Source organism: Chaetura pelagica, unplaced genomic scaffold (genome assembly GCF_000747805.2).
Source record: "Chaetura pelagica isolate M959 unplaced genomic scaffold, ChaPel_1.0 scaffold31, whole genome shotgun sequence".
NCBI lineage: Eukaryota > Metazoa > Chordata > Aves > Apodiformes > Apodidae > Chaetura > Chaetura pelagica.
The window spans coordinates 2,920,094-2,926,163 of NW_009952481.1; positions in this window are offsets into that span (position 1 = coordinate 2,920,094).

A 6,070-nucleotide genomic window follows, 5' to 3' on the forward strand; every position below is an offset into this window, starting at 1 on the left:
CCCTGCCCCTTCCCGCGCCCAGAACGCGCTTCTGGCCGCCAGGTTTGCAGCACAAACAGCAAGAGACCGGCGGAAAGAGGGACGCCGGCTTTTTCTCCCGCTCCGCTTTTCGGTAGATCAAAGCGAGCGCACAGCTTGAAACAGTCTTAGGTTCTGTTTCCACTGTAAATCAGCCATCTGCGGGAGAGCAAGCAGAAGTTTAGCAAGTAAGTTATTTCTCCGTCGTCTTTAAACTGATTTGTCTTGCTGAAGTTCCTGCACAGGCGTGGCCATGTGTGACATTTGTTGCTAGCAGTCCATTGATCACACTGGCTTGCGTCTTCAGCCACCCTGTAAAAGTATTGGCCAGTAATTAGGAAGTCATATGCATAATTCATATAGCATATAATGAGGGCAGAACTTTCTGGAATTAGCAATGCAATGCTCTGGAAAGGCTTAGCCCCCATATTACTGGCTAGGGAAATTGGTATTTGAATGGAACAAAAAAAAAAAAGAATGAGCCTTCCAAAGACTGACTGCAGCAGACTTTGAATAATGGACTCCCGACACTTCTTCCTAACTTGCTCCAATTAATTTATTTCTTCTATGCCTCCATACGTCTTAATCTCTGACCAGGGTTGCTTTAAGGTGGCATTTTCAAAACCAGGGCATTAAGTTGCATGCCTAAGGGAGTGGAACATCTCCCTGATGAGGAGAGGCTGAGGGAGCTGGGTCTCTTTAGCTTGGAGAAAAGGAGACTGAGGGGTCACCTCATCAATGTTTACAAATATGTAAGGGGTGAGTGTCAGGGAGATGGAGTTAGGCTTTTCTCAGTGATGACTAGTGATAGGACAAGGGGTAATGGGTGTAAATTGGAGCATAGGAGGTTCAAGGTGAATATCCGAAAAAGATTTTTTACTGTGAGAGTGACAGAGCACTGGAACAGACTGCCCAGGGAGGTTGTGGAGTCTCCTTCACTGGAGACATTCAAAACCCACCTGGATGCGTTCCTGTGTGATGTGCTCTCCTGCTCTGGCAGGGGGGGTTGGACTAGATGATCTTTCAGAGGTCCCTTCCAACCCCTAGGATTCTATGATTCTATGATTCTAAGGCTGCTGAACGGCAACACTTTCTCAAATTCTCCCACCCAAAGTGAACCACACTCTCAGTGGAACCTCACAACCCCCTTAGCCCCATCGGTGTTGCACAGCTGAATGTAAAACAGTACAGGCAGGAGGGAAAGCCAAGGAAGACTCAAGACCAGCAGTGCACCAACCAACTGAGCAAAGCAAAAATGCTGAGTCTTCCTTTCAGAGCTGCACTGCTGCAGCAGTTCTACATACAGCACAGAAGGTGAAGTGCCCCCCAAGCCCTCAGCAAAGCTGGCTGCCTCAGCCATAGTTGCAGCACATATCCAAAACGAAGGTTAGTAAAATATTTTAAATAGGTTCTTGTTCAGTTTTTTTCCCCTCTGCGGAGTCCTCTCCCTGTTAGCTCACAAGGAAAAGACCATCTGTAACTGAGCCATGCAGAGATCGTGACACGTTAACTTGGTAAATCATTAGTGGGACAGACAGCGCCGAAGTGGATTTTTGCCAGATCAAATACTGCCTTGTTCTGATCACATTGCTGCTTCCACGCCCTATTTGAAACATTTCACTGGAAAAACTGCAGGAAACATGTCTTCCATTAAATATTTTTCCTCCACCATTTGAGTATTTCCCTGCTCAGCACATCTTGGTAATATACTGTGGAGGCTGAACCCTAATCCAGATTCAGTAGGGGGAGGGAAATCTTCTCTGAAGAGGAATTGCTTTTTTTGTTAGCCACCCAGAGAAAGCAACAGAGTGTGAACTGAGGTATCCCACAGGAGCATAGGAGCACTGATTTTGACCTCGGGGCTACAAGCATGAAATGCTTGTCCATGTTTTTTGCTCCTATTCTTGCCACCAAACAAATTCCTTTTCAGTCTTGGTTGGTTTGTCTTTTTTTTTTTTTTTTTCAATCACTCTTCATCTCAAAGAAGAAGTTTTAGAGGTAGGTAAGGGAACTTGCTACACCTGGATGAATAATAAAATAAATATTCGCTGAATAATTCATCTCAAAGAAGAAGTTTTAGAGGTAGGTAAGGGAACTTGCTACACCTGGATGAATAATAAAATAAATATTCGCTGAATAATTAATTCATTGCACCATCTATTTCCATAGCATTAACATACAAAAATGTTTTAAAAGCCATCAGCTATTTTCAGAAGGCATTGCAAAATGAATCAGATACATTACTTACAGGTTATTATTCTAAACAATATATTTTCTTCGTTCTTTATTTATTTCACCAATGCTGCTAAAGGCTTGTTGCTAATATGTAACTTTCTGGAGTCTTCTCTTGACCAAAGTGTCTGTGTAATTGGTGATACCAACTCAACCTTTTTGTAAACTGTAATAACCTTGGTGGGCATAGGCTTTTGGGAAGTATTCTGGGGAAATAATGGCTAACTTGTTTCCTTTGGCAATCTCAAGCAGGTCCTGTAGATTATAGTAAGAGGCTTTTTTTGGGGTTTATATAGCATGAGTTTATATGCTAAAATCCACGGGGCTGAAGTTGCTGAGTGTTTCTTCAGACAGCATCAGTCCATACAGTAAGTTTAAAAAGCTTCCACCACTTGAGAACACCAACAGAATTTGTCCATTGATTTCAACTATATTGTATCAAAGTATTCCTGCAGGTAATTATCAAATAGCCTTTTAAAATGTTTCAGATAAATATGCCAAATAAACATTTGCTTTCTGCAAATAAAAAAATTATAATTTTCCCACATTTTACCCTGAAGGTTCCTTACCATTTTTCACTTCCTTTGCAGACCTTGTACGCAATGAAAAGATTGATTATGATTACAGTAGTAACTGAACCAGCTGTACACTGTCCAGAACTGTTTTGGCAAAGGAGATGGGGTTCTGTTTTCAATATGAAAGCCATTCTTGTAGCTTAAAGCAGATTTTTGAAATATGTATTGCTATTATAAACACAGAAACATGGCACTATTTCTCGAGGCATTTTTGCAACCGCAAAGAATTTTTAAATCTTTTTCTATTTGACATATTGAAGCAATGAGTAGAAATAGTAAAGCTCTTGAAGGAATTTCATTTAAAAGTTATTAGTATGTGTTACTTAAATAGGCTTGGTATTATTCCTAAGTGTTGCATTCTTGCCATATAATTATGTTTTTTTCATTACTCTTTTAATGGCATTTCCTTCTCATTAAAACAAAATTTTGGAGCAGGAAAAAGAAAGCCAGATGTGGAAAAAAATGAAATTTTGTATGTGTTTATCTTCTCAGCTTTAATTTCTGGAACCCATATGGGGCTCCCTTTGGCTTTTTATGAGCTCAGGGCTACAATCTTATGCTTTTGACTAAATTCAGACAATATCTGTTAACAGTTACATTTTAAACTGGACTGTACATCTCCACTTTCTCCATCCCATGCCAACCATGTGAAGTTCAGTAAGACCAAGGGCAAGGTCCTGCACCAGGGTTGGGGCAATCCCAAACACAAAAACAGGCTGAGCGGAGAATGGAATGAGAGCAGCCCTGAGGAGAAGGACTTGGGGGTGTTGGTTGATAAGAAGCTCAACATGAGCTGGCAATCTGCTCTTGCAGCCCAGAAAGCCACCGTGTCCTGGGCTGCATCAAAAGAAGTGTGGCCAGCAGGTCAAGGAAGGGGATTCTCCCCGTCTACTCTGCTCTCATGAGACCCCACCTGGGCTACTGTGTCCAGCTTGGGAGCCTCCAACATAAGAAGGACATAGAGCTCCTGGGGAAAGTCCAGAGAAGGGCCATGAAGATGATCAGAGGGCTGGAGCAGCTCTACTGTGCAGACAGGCTGAGAGATTTGGGGCTGTTCAGCCTGGATAAGAGAAGGCTCCAGGGAGACCTTATAGCACCTTCCAGTACCTGAAGGGGCTACAGGAAAGCTGGGGAGGGGCTTTTCACCAGAGAGGGCAGTGATAGGACAAGGGGTAATGGTTTTAAACTGAAAGACGGGAGATTTAGGTTAGAGATCAGGAAGAAACTCTTTAGTGAGAGGGTGGTGAGACAGTGGCCCAGGTTCCCCAGGGAGGCTGTGGATGCCTCATGTGTTCAAGGCCAGGTTGAAAGGGGCCTAGAGCAACCCGGTCTAGTGGGAGGTGTCCCTGCCCATGGCAGAGGGGTTGGAACTAGATTATCTTTAAGGTCCCTTCCAACCCAAGCCATTCTTTGATTCTGTGATCCTGAGAGTGAAAGTTTGGTGTTCCTTGATGTGTATCTACCATGGGAAGATTTTAATAGCAATTATTTTCCTAAAAGTGTAGAAAGAAATGTATACATATTTTCATTATATGTCAGTGAGGTAACACAATCAACATACTCCATCAGACAACACAATGACCATGGTACATGATACCATGGTATGTTTCACAGACAACAGAAATATTCTCCAGGAAGTATTTTTCAATATAGATACAAATTTTAATTTTAAAAGTACTTTAATCATGTTCATGTCCTCTCCTCATTTGCTTTCTTGGTAGATCACCGAGAACACATTTTCCCAGAACTAATTTTTATAAAAAGTTAATTTTAAAGTGATCTGTTGCTGCAGAAACATGCTTTAAAACTTAATATGAATTGTAAGACCAAATTATTTTTAAAATTTACATAGTACAAACACAAATTTATAGTTTTGTGAATTAGCTCACAAATTACAAATAACAATACATGTTTGAACATTGATCAGGAATCTGAATGTGAGTATCTTAAAAAATTTCATGTAATAGAATCACTGACTACTTTAGAGTTTGCTTCATTCTGTGACTTGAATTGGCCCACAGACAAACCGTAAGTGGAAGGTTGGCATGAATAACTTACGAAGTCCCAAAAATCTTTGAATACTATAATTGAAATGGAAATTGAGAAACCCAACAGTGTCTCTGATTCAATTACCAATAGTTATTTGTATCAACAGGCTACGTTTCTAAATGACAAACAGGGAATAAGACAAAAAAACCCAAAAAGTAAGAACAAACTTCCATCTAAATCTGTTTCAGTAAAAAAGTCAAGGGACGCACAATTACCCACCAAACGCCACAGTGTGTGGAGGATTTAGTTTTAGTCTCTTTCAGTTCATTCCTCTTCTAATACTCAGTACTTTTGACATGGCCCATGACATCACATGTAATTCATCTTCCTAACATTTCTAGTCCAAGCAAATTGTTAAGATGCCTGTATAGTTAAAAGATAGTCAGCTCTGGACAATGTTTCATCTTGTACGTGACAGATAGGGAAGCACAATCTCTCAGAGGTACCTTCTCTATTTACTTGGGGAGCAGACAAGTGAGCATGTATTAGATGCCTTTTAGATTTTTAAACTTTGGGCAAGAGAATTTCACTCCTAGTAAAGCAAAATTTCCTCTTTCTCTTCAGCCTGGCTTCTTTTTGTAGCAATTCAACGTCAAATCATATAAGTTGTGTTGCAGGTCCTCACTGCTCACAACCTCAGCTTTTCTGTCTCTCTGTACACATTCACACAAGCATGTAATGGACACATTTCTTTTACTGCTATCCTGGAAGTTCACTTAGATTTACAAGAATCCAGTTATTGCTTGTGCCTGAATTGTCAATCCAGGCTTGACTCTCTCTTGATTGTGTACCTTGTTTTTTTCTAACCTCTTTTCAATAAACATAGAGGCTTTTCTGTGTTGAGCTGTAGTTACTGAACTGCAATACCTTTGTTGCAAAAACACAGCTCACGTGGTGTTGCACTAGAATTATCAAACAAACCAAAAAATAAGCCCTTGCATTCACAAAAGGCTCAAAAACCTCAGGTTATACCACTTCGGAACAGCAAACCATGAATTAATTCCTTTTCGTTAGTTTGTAACACTTCTTTGTGAATGACCAAATAATTTTATATGTAGGTATCCTATTTTAATAGCCCATGAATACTCTTCTAAGTCTGGTCTGTAGTGGGAAGACACAGTGCCATAAACTCTGTTCACTTAAATAGTTGGCCTCAGCGTGTCCTCACAGCAGGGAAGTGCTTTCTACTTGTGCGA